The following is an 11,765-nucleotide window of genomic DNA, read 5'->3' as shown; positions in this document are numbered from 1 at the left end:
TATAATGAGGTGAATTTGGTTACTGGAAAAAACAGAGGGAATGGGAGAAGACTGTGATGGAGAAGAGCTTTTATTATGGCGATGGTGAAACAGAAATCGTTGTGTGGTGATTTGGCGATTATAACTTAACACCAGTATGAGTGATATTAGTGAGACTTTATAACTTTTCTCAAGAACGGATGCAGTGTCACTGTTCAAACTATACTGCAATGTCCTCATTTTGTCATTCCTGATAGTTGCTGCTTCTTCATGATGAGGATTTGCTGTTAGTATTTATATATCAGAAAGTGAAAAAGAATCAGTGAAACTTTAATGATCTCTGCAGGGAAAATGCTTTGTCACAACTGCTCAGCACACAGTTAAGAAAGAGGAAACAAGTAAGGCTATTAATAGTAATAATAATAAGTAGATAGAAAAGAAAGTTAACATGCCAATGTGCAAAAAGTAATGAGCAAAGTGGAATCTCAAGGCTTCTTTAACTTTTGTGGAGTGGTCCACAAACAGAGTGGAGGTGAATGGAGCGGTGTTTAGTGGCTCATGAATGAGGTGTTTGTGTACAGTCTTCACGAGTTACAGCTTCAAAGTTACCCACAAGATAATTATAAATGAAGTGATCTGTTTTTATATCTACTCCTATAAATGGCCCAGCACCAGAAGCTGCCTCCATCAGCTCCTCCCTGACTGAACAACCCCCATTCATCCCAAACCCTTTTAGACAAACTGTTTGTAAAAATGGGCTTTACAAATAAACTTGCCTTGCCTAATGTCAAGTCATTGGCTGTTGGATTTTTGATTAACATCAGTTGATAATGAATGTAGTTATCAGTAGCTTCCACAGCCTGTAACAGTGGATGGAGAGAAGCTCACTGTTTTGTTTGTCTACAAGAACTCATCTTATGTTTTTTCAATGATGGCATCAGTGCAGTGCCACATGCCCTACAAACCCATCTGCTCTGTACATGGAGTACAGACATCTTATTATGCATGTGTGCATGTATGTATGTACTGTACACATACATACATAATTATGTAATTATACCCAGTGCTTTTTTCAAGCACCATGTTTATTTAAATGTAGACACTAGATTATCAGGTTTCGATTTTATAGAGATAGATATTCAATCACTTAATGAAATCTGATCTGTTGTTACAGATTCAGTCTGTGTGAATAAGTTAAAGTTAATGACAGCCTGAAATAGCAACCTGCTACTTTTTCATGTAATTTACTGGTCCAGCTTACATACAACAGTCATTCTTCGTAAGGAGTAATATTACTCATAATATTTAAAGTATTTTTTTGATACTTTTGCTTGAATAAGATTTCAAATGCTTTTAATTGAGGGTGTTGCTCCAATGAGTTGCTGCTACTTGTACCCAGTAGATCGACTGACAGGCACTTTTTTCATGAAACTTTTTTAGACTTTTGCACGTGTTACTGTACATATTTCATTGTGCCACTTGGAAAAAAAAAACTTTTATAAACTTCCCTTTCCAAAAAATAATAATAAAAAAAAAAAAACGGAGAAATTCTTCCTACACCTATTCTACTGGTTAAGTCAGCGAGCACCAGTCAGTGAGGCTGCAACACTTTCCACAATGTGGCAATACGCCGTACCCATGCGCTCAGTCTTTTCATGGCCACACAAAACTGCAGCTGGCTGTGTACATAACTAGAGAGGACATTAGCTCAGATATTTTGCATGTTTGGTAGTGGATTATTATGTAATGATCCAAATGTTACCGTAATTGAAACAGACATCCCTTTTTTTTTTCTTCTTCTTTTTTTTTTTGGTGCGTTTTTTCTCTCCGCTGGGTTTGTGTTGGGTTGGATTAGTTGGCATGCCAACTGTTTCCCCAACACAACGCTTGTGTAACTTCAGTTACACAGTTAATGGGGCAGGGAGGGGTACTGAGAGAGAGAGAGAGAGAGAGAGAGAGAGAGAGAGAGAGAGAGAGGGAGGGAGGGGGGAAATGTTGCATAAGATTTATGGCTTAAAGTAATGCTGATATTGAACAAAGTGCAAATCCCAGATGGCCCATTCACATGTCAGGGAATAAATAACAACAAGAATAAATTTACTGGGTAGAGAACGGACGTCACTGAAGGAGATGGACTAGTGTCGGGGTAAACATTTATCTTTGTCCTCCAGCCAATTCTCGTCACTGCTCCAAAGAGTTGTCATCCATCTGATACTGCAGGATAACTCCTCTGATGCAACAGTAGAAAGTTAAGAAAAGAGTGAGTAGTAAAAAATGTCAACAACAAGATGGCTGAACTGCTGCAATTTATATTTTCTTTACACATTTTTGCAGAAAATGATAGAGATACCAGAGCTGGGATTTCCTACCCTATACATTCAGTAAATTTAGATTAAATAGTTCAATATACTGAATGTTGCATCATGTTTAAGCTGATTCCACTGGGACTTAATCCTGATTTATAGTATAATACAGAATATCCAGAAAGTATTGGGCCAAATACCCTGAATCCTGCGTGGTAAAATGTGTTCCTGACTCTCCTGGCGGTCTCATTGGCCCTGCTGATATTGCATTGTGTCTCTAAGATTACATCCAGTCATCTCTGCTTACAGTCAATACCTCATCTAGACATGAAACATTACATAGCCCTGCACTGCCAGCCATTGCTTATGCCACAAATAGCATCAGCCAGCTACAGGATGGCAGCATTCTGTTACAATGCCCCCCCCCCCCCCACCCCGCACCCCGGCCCCTTTTTCATTTTCTGCAAGTCATTCAATGTATAGGCAGAGAGGCGTTGTTTCTGGTCACAACATACAGAGGCAACATTTAGAAAAAAAATCTCAAAAAGAGGAGAAAATGTAATGTTTTTGTTATTCAATATTCATCTTACCATCTGCTCTGTTACAGTATATTGGAAGTGTTACCCAAACCCTCCACAGAGTAGATTTTGGAAGTCAACGTTCCTACATCACCTGTTTTAGTGTCAATGAAACATCTGAGAGAGACCAAGCTCAATAACCAACACAAATTAAAAATACAAATCTTCCACCTCCCGGGCCAGACATGTCTACTAATTCACTTGTCCTCTTTGGACTCTCGTCCCATGACTGACTACTTTAATTAAACCATGATTGGGGCTGGGAAGATGGTAGTGTTGTAATAGGATTGCGAGCTTTGGTCTGTCTCCAGCTGAGACTATCAGGGTATCATGGACCTCAGGGATGAGGCTGAGGCGTTGGACGGGGCCCAGCTGAGGCCAAGGTTGACTTAATCAGCAAACTGACTGGTCTAAACAAATGAGAGCATTAGAGGAAGCTCAGTCGAGAAGATGATTATCATAAAATCATGAGGTACAGGTTTGTAAACATCACAGTGAAGCACCTAATGGAACGTACAGAAACACATCGCTCGTTGTTGTTCTTGTATGAACTTTTCCTACAAATTAATTGTTCATTTACCATTTAAAGAATAAAAACAGAATGAAATATTATTAATTCAAAGTTAGAGTAGAACATCTGCAGATCATCCCACTTCCGCAACTTCATCTGCTGTTGTGTTGCAACAGGATGGTGTGACGGGGACTTAATGATTCAGTCACGTAAGTGAACCAGTTACATGTTAGTGGAGTTAATGTGACAGTTGGCATTACCATATCATAATTAGATCCTTCACAGCTGAGCTCTTGTTGTACATCCACAGATTATCAACTACTAGGCTGCAGCTGCACTTAACCTTTAAGCTCATATCCATGAATTCTGCTGCTTATCAATGCGACAGAAGAGAGAGAGATTTTGTGTCCCTCAAAGCTAATGAGGTTTTCTAACACAGTCCTGTCAGTGGGTGAAGTTTCACAGGAGAGCGGCTGAGGGGCGGCTGGTGCCTCACCCTGAGATAAAGGCAATCACAAGGTGCATACAGGGCTGCAATTATTATTGATTTGTCTGTGAATCCTTTTCTCAACTAAGTGATTGTTTGTGTGATCTATAAAACACAGGGGAAAAAATAACAATGCATTTTATTTCATGTTTGTTCAGAACATTTACATGTGTGATAATATATTATATATTTTCAGGTCAAGGACTTAGGACTCCCAAACTGACAGAGAGATGGAGCAGGGACCCCTACTATTAAAAAAATGTATATTATATTAAACTATAGGTCCAGTATGAATAAACATAGCTTGTGCATTAAATGCTAAGCTTTTCAAATAATACACAGGTTCATATATTCATGTTTTTTTCTAAATGTGTACATGGTACAGTGAGTAGGGTTACTGTCCATCAGCCATTTATTAACAGGCCCTGTTAATAACCAATACCAATGTTAATACCAATGCCAGTATCAACAATGTCTGTCAATTGCATGATAATCATGCAGACAAGCTATTCAAATTGAAGTTTTTATTTTATACATAAATGGAAAAAATATTTAAAAATTGTCTAATCAACCAAAAATGTTGCAACCCCCCTGCAGTACCTCTGCAGACCCCCTGTTGAAGACATGGGGAATTTTTTCACCAACAACCTAAAAACCAGTTTCCTGTCAAACATGTAGATGTGATGTGATGCTGGGGTCAGAGAATGTAAGTTTCTCAAACAATTATTTTACTATCATAAGTGTTACTAAGCAATTTTTCTCTTGATCAGCTAATCAATCAGAAACAAATCCAGAGATTCTGACTTGAAGTTTGTGTGTTGTTGGGCTACTATTAGTGAAGAAAGCCGGAGGTGGGAAAACTCAATACAGATACATGATTGCAGAACTGGGTTAGGATTAATGACAATATACACTTCCTGTTTTCTTCTTCCAAGACAGTGTAGCCTACTGTGAAAATCTGTATACAGCACTCTGGTACAGTACAATGAGTAGCATGTAGTATAGAACTGAGTCACAGCCACCATCAGTTCCTCATGCTGCACCGGGCTGCCCGCCCAACCTGGATGCTTCCCAGCTCTATTAGACAACAGAGTGACCCAACACCTGATCCTGCTGAGGCCCAAGGTCAGGTTGGATAATTGTCAGCTGTTACGAGAGAATTATTTCAGATGTTTTCTTAAAAGACATGTTTTTATTCCTTTGCATTAGCTCATGAAACTGCCTACAGAGTAACCCACACTGCAGTGATCTGGTCCCCACCTCAATATCATCATCAATGATAGTAGAGTAGACCATGCAGTCCAATTAGAAACACTGTAGTATGCTCCCAGAGGAACTACTGTAGTACAGTAACTGCTCTCTGTGTTTACTGTATGTAGTACAATATGAACATTCACAGCTCAGCAGCCACTCTCCTCTGAGTATGTGCCCCCAAGTCTTCTGGCAAAAGAAAACTGCAACCTATTGTTAAATTTCCAATAAAGCGTGTGTATATAATTACATTTATAATGGCTTTTCCCTCCATGCATGTCTATTTTGCTGAGCTCTTACACTTGTAGTTCAGCAGCAAAAAAGTGGCCAAAGCTTTCATGCAATTTCTATTCATCTTAAAATTAAAACTGATTGTAAGCGACTGTGTTGCCAGTTTCTTCTGAACCATTTTTCATAAAAGTTAACAAAGTTCAATGGAACATATAGCGCAGGTCATTTTGAAGTGACACAGTTACAGCCACCTTTGCCCTGTGAACACATATGCCTAGACAGTGGATCAGGTGTTGATGCACCATTGACAGCCTTTCACTGCCTAATTCCAGATTTGTGGCATACACAGTGTCCACTTGCTAAGCGTAGTAATCCCAAAGGATTGGCAAGTATTTTTAGTAATGGATTTACTGACGTCCGTTGATCCCTTGATGGGTGGCGTCTTTCAGAACAGTCATGGAGGAGTGTTTTTGTGAGTGTTTATCAGTATGCATGTGTGAATGTGTGGATGTGTGTTTAGGCTTAGCTGCATCTACCTGCGGGTTCAACCACAGTGCTCGCATAATGGAGTAAAACCTCGAGAGAGAGAGAGAGAGAGAGAGAGAGAGAGAGAGAGAGAGAGAGAGAGAGAGAGAGAGAGAGAGAGAGAGAGAGAGAGAGAGAGAGAGAGAGAGAGAGAGAGAGAGAGTGGGTTGAAAGAAAGTTGCAGTTGTTTTTCTGTCGGCCATCTTATCTGAAACTCATCGTAATGAAAGACAAACAAGACTCAGAGGGAAGATTCTTGTGCGTGATCAGTGGTGGTGATTTGCCGGACTGCCCTTTCCCCTCTCCCGAGTTTGCTCTCACCATCTTCCCATCCCATCATCATTTCTGCTCCAAATGTTCGCAGCACTACAGGAAACTGGACCGATTTTAGAACAGGGTTTGACAGTTGCCAGGTCGATGCCCAGATACCTGCTGAGCTGAAATAAGATGCTGAGGAGTAACCTTTTGAAAAGAATAGACTCTGTCATTTTGACTTACACATCAAAGATATTACCAAGACAGCGCTGTTCCACCTTTATAATGTTCCACAACACTCTTTAAAGCATTACCGGCTCTGACCCACCTGCATTTCAAAACCAGATCTGTCTTCACTGTGCGTCTGCTAATGCATCAGTAATTGCTCAGGCTGGGACCATCGCACTTTTGTGTTTGTGCCTCAGTCAGCAGGGAACAGAGTGTTTTACACCTCTTTGGAAATAATTTGGTCTTGCAATTATAGAAAAAGAACAAACGCCTTTTTTTGTTCTCTCTGTTATATCCCTGCAGTTCAGGGCTAAAGAAGTCTCCTCTCTTACTTTAACCAATGTTGATATAAGAGGAGGATTATGGGTACTGTCACGTCTTAGTGCTGCTTCTCCATCTGAATCATTACTTCTAATATCTGCTGTGTTAGTGTGGGTGTTGGATAGTGTGTCTGTCCTCTCTGAGGCACCTGTCGCATGCGGTGATGTTACCTCACAGTGGACGGGGCTGCTGTCTGCAGGTTTTTATTTTTTTTACATCACGACAGCTCACCCCATGTTTTTCTATAATCTGTGTCTCCATGTTAAACCTCATCATGTCAGAAATGCTGCGTATACTGTACAAGTCTGGGATGCTGCGAGCGAGATGAAACCCCCAGGGGAAAACAATGGCCACGTCATGTCTGGTCGAGTATGAGAGGAATCTAAATGTTAATTATATCTCCAAAAAGTCAAATCGCCTAAATGTTGAAAGCCAGAGATTTTAGAAGCTGTTGGGGAAAATCCCATAGTAATCCATGGTGATCTGAAGTACTCTAGCTCCCAGACAGCGCAGACCACAGCCAGCTGCAGACAGACAGAGTGTGTGCGTCTATGTGTGTGCGTGCTCGTATGTGTGTGTGTGTGTGAATGTGTGTGTGTGTGTGTGTGTCTGTGTGTGTGTTTCTGTCTGCATTTGGGGCAGGGAACAAGAGGAGGGAATTACTTTAGATGAATTCTGAACGTTTTAGGGTAAGAGGATACGATGTGTTCCTGGTCCAAGGCTTGGGGAAATGAAGTGAAGAGTTGCTCTACAGAACTCGGCGCAAACCTACGCAACCTGTGACGTCATCCTCTGCCTTATCCCCCCCCTTTTTTCCCCCCTGTCCAAACACTGAGCCTCCCTGTCGACTATTCCTCTCAACCCATATTTTAAAAGTGACACTAACCCTCCCTTATTCCCAAACCTTTTTATCCCCCCGTTACCTCGTACCTCTTCATCTGTCCTCCCTAAACCCCAACCTATCACTCAGCCCTCTATATTTTCCCCCGTTCTGTCATGGCGGTTAGGCTTCCCGGTGTTTTAGTCTGCTGCCTCAGCAGCACAGCAAGGTTAAATCTCCCCAAATAAAAGAGACTCCCTGCAGCTCTGCCCATTACCACATACGGATGCCTCACCTTGGAAGATTGACAGTGTTCGTGCAGGCTCGATCATATAGTTCACATACAAGAAAAGTGGTAAAAGTGTGGAAAAATACATGTATTGTGTGTGGTTAGAATGTCAATATTCAATCAATGCTTCTGCTCAGGTTGAGGCAAAAACAAATGTCTCAGGAGTGCACAAGCCCCGGATAAATACCACTAAGGTGATGCAGGTGAAGGTGTCAGGCTCAGAGGTGTCAAGGAGCAGTCAGGGTCATTTAACACTGAGCGAGTCTGTTAATCTCTGAATTTTCTTATCTTGAATTCAACCCCCTCAGGCGGTGCTTAATCCCAAGATGCCCCCAACAAGCTCCACCAATCAGATGATTATGTTTAGGGTCTGCAAATCCTCATGAAGACATCAGGATTTGTAAGCAGGCACAGTTTTCTCTGGTACACTCAACTTATGACAAGAAAGTCCAAGCAGAATAAATGAATTCATAGTCTTATTTTTTCATGGAACTTCTTGATAAGGATAAAATGACATATACTGTACTGTCAGCCTCATAGTAAAACATGGTCATATGTTGCAGCATGTTGCATAACAGGCTTATTGTAATCTGGGACTAACATACCTTAATAGATTTTTACCATCATAGTATTCACCGAGTCAATAATCTTTTTTGTTTTTCTGAATAATGTAATTATTCTGCATAGGACTGCATATTACATATTGCGAAAGGATAGAAAAGACCCCTTGTATCCCTTGTATTGTATCTCCATGCAAAGCATCTCAGCACGTTGAGAAATCTGAGTCTGTCATACTGAGTTACAGTCACTACAATAAGCTGCACTGCACAGTCACGGATTGGGCAATGGGTTTAGGAAACAGTTGGCAACTTACACAGAACAGCATCATATTGAATATTTCAAAATACCAGCACTAAATTTAGACTAAATTGATAAAATAAATTGAATACTGTATTTTCTTCTCACTATTTTAATCCAAAGATGAAAATCTCACAAAATGTGTGTTTTATAAAGCTTATTGGATTTAGGCTGAACTCCTCCAACCACTGAAGGTTTCTATGATGAAATAATTCCTAAATAAAGTTTTTTTCTTTTGCTGTAATATCAGGTTATAGACCTCTCTCACAGCTGCTAAACACTGGTGTGACTAATAACATTAGTTCCGGTGTGTGAGCCAGTGCTGGGGTCCTGCTGTTGTGCAGGCTGGCTGATTGGCAGGGTTTACTACAACACCTCAGTCAGTCACACCTGTGCTTTTCCTGCTCCGACATGTCAAAATGTCCACGGTGAGACCGGCCTGTTAACCATGAGTAAGCGTGCCAGCTCCTGACAGACACACAACAGAGACACACTAACATGGGTAATTGAAAAATTGCTTCAGAAAAGTTGAACTTTTCCTCTGGGTGGACTTTATTATGTACTGGCGTCCAGGTCCATTCATCAGCAGAATGTGTAACACCTAATTACACCTCCACCCTCCCTCGCTGTTTAGCAACATTATCGTGTGTGTGTTTTTACGAATCAAACCTGCCTGTTTTTGCTGAAAACCAAATCATAGACATAACTGCATCTGCTTTGACACTTGGCAAAAGGGACTATATAGCCTACGACGTGTATTGATTTGTATTGATGATGAACTCCATGAGGAGTAGAGTAAACAAGATGTTGTTCCTGGCACACAGCCCGCCCTCTATATTGCAATATGACTTGAATTAATTTAGTTTCATTTCTTTCCTGGCACAGATGGTGCAGAGAGAAGCAGTGTTCATTCAGATGCCAAACACACACACACACAGCGAGTGCAAAGTGCTGCTAAAGTGCACCACAATTCACCTGTGGATTTTCTATCTGTAAAGCAATGATAATAGTGATATTAGATAAGCAGGTGTATAAATGATTCCAGCTCAAACATCTTTAATTTGCTGTTTGACATGACACAGAATCTGTCGCTGACGCATTGCATCGGTTTAGATTGCCATAGCGGCCGAAACCGATGCAATATTCATCATGCTCTCTGTCTACCAGGATCTGAAAGTGAGATAAGAACCTGCTGCTCACAGCCACACTGTCACGATCCCTTAAAGTTTAATCGTCCAACGGGAATCAAGTTTTTCTTTTAAGTGTGTGGTGTCCACTTTAACCGCCACCCCTGATTAAACATGTCATTTCTTGGCAGGTGATTTATCTGATTTGTTAATAACTTGCTGAAGATGATTAGAAGATAAATTTTGTGGAGACAGTTTTCTGTAATGAGGCCCAGTGGAAGTTGAAGCTAGGCTGCTGCTTTCATGTGCTGGACTGACAGGAAAAAGATGAACCACTGCCCCTTGCTTGTTAACAAGTGTGCCAAAGTGCCCTTGGGCAAGATGCTTAGTCGCCAATAAGGTGTCGTATAGAGAGAAAAACATTGATGCTTATTACCCACAGCTTGTTTGAATATTCAGATGTTCTGCTCTTTTTATGCTCTTCGAACCCTGACATATAGTGACTGGGGTTTACACATGGTCTCTATCCTTTCAATATTCATTAGCACCAAAAGAGGCCCAAGACAAAGCTTTAAATCCAGGTTTAAGTCCTTTGAGCTCTCCCTTATGAATAATTAAGAAGCCCACAATGGCAAGGTGCCCTAGTTCGATCCTGAGCTAATGAATCTATCACTAATGGCTCACTTAGCTCATCAGGCTTGACATCAGTAGACCCAACATTTAACCAACAACACTTCAGCATGACTCTGTTAGCTTCAAGTGTTGGCTCGAGGTTTCAAAACTCCTCCCGTATCTCCAGCAACTCTTATTTCCCCAGAGGCCGTGACTGTGACTGTTTTATTATCCTGCTTGTCCTTCTCTTCTAAAATACCGAGGGTTTAACAGGCTGGAGGTTATATTCACTGACCTAATCTTGTTTTTACTGCGTTTTAATGCCTGCCCTCTTCGGGTGGATTGATCTGCTCCATTACATGTCTCTTTCTTAGCTGTGTGTAATTTGCTGCTGCCTCGTGCTTTTTGGTCTCTCATGTTTTGCAGCAGATTGAAGGACTGTAACTCTCCAGTGTCCATCTGAATAATGTCTTTGTGTTACGACTGTAAACTGTACAGAGAATAACCGTGCACTTTTAAATCATTAGCTTTTTGAATATAAGCAGATTCATGAAGTAACAACCTGTGGGCAGCAGGATGTGAGGCTGCTCAGCTGATAGGAAGCAGGAGTGCAGAGCTGACACACACTGAGGGGCCCCTGGTGGACAGGTGAGGCATGATTCTTGATGTTGCTGAGAAAATAACTAAAAGAGCTAAATAGTTATGTTCCCAACTTCCCACAATGAGGAGAAGATTATTATCAGTTTAATCTCAACATTGAAATAGAGGGATAGAAGTTCAGCCCCAAGCAGAGCAGAAACCGTCTGTTTATTTATGTACAGTATTTGAATTTCTCTGCTTTTATCCAGACTTGTTTAAGTTTTAGAGTATTCAGTAATACATGTGGACAAGACAGGGAGAGAAAAAACACACAACAACAGCCCATTAAACATGTTGCCGATGACAGCATTTAAAATAATGGGACATCATCAGCATCGATTCATTAAATCTCCTTCAATTATCTGGTAAACCACATTACTTCCCGCATGAGGCCCACTGAGATTGTCTGGTGCTTCCCATAGTGCTGAAGTGGGTAATATTTATCAAACCTGACTGTATTGTCAGTAATTATCTCTTCCTGCATTGCTGATGTAGAATAACATCACCCTCCATCGCTGCAGCGTGCAGCAGAACATCTGCAAACTGCAACAAACACAGATTAGTCGTATCTGATCAAATTAATGCAGCAGCTGAAAAACATCAACCCAGGCTAGAGATGTTGCTGCCAGCACCTAACTGAGAGGTCACACTATAAATATTGGTTTCTGGCAAAGCGAACCAGTATTCATAAAAACCGTGGGCAGAAACGCTCTCAAGCCCTCAAGCTTATACAAGCTCATTATACACTACC

Source organism: Trachurus japonicus, chromosome 12, assembly GCF_045865225.1.
Source record: "Trachurus japonicus isolate A0001 chromosome 12, Traja_1.0".
Taxonomy (NCBI): Eukaryota; Metazoa; Chordata; class Actinopteri; order Carangiformes; family Carangidae; genus Trachurus; species Trachurus japonicus.
The sequence above is the reverse complement of the archived record's forward strand: the minus strand, read 5'-3'. Positions refer to the sequence as shown.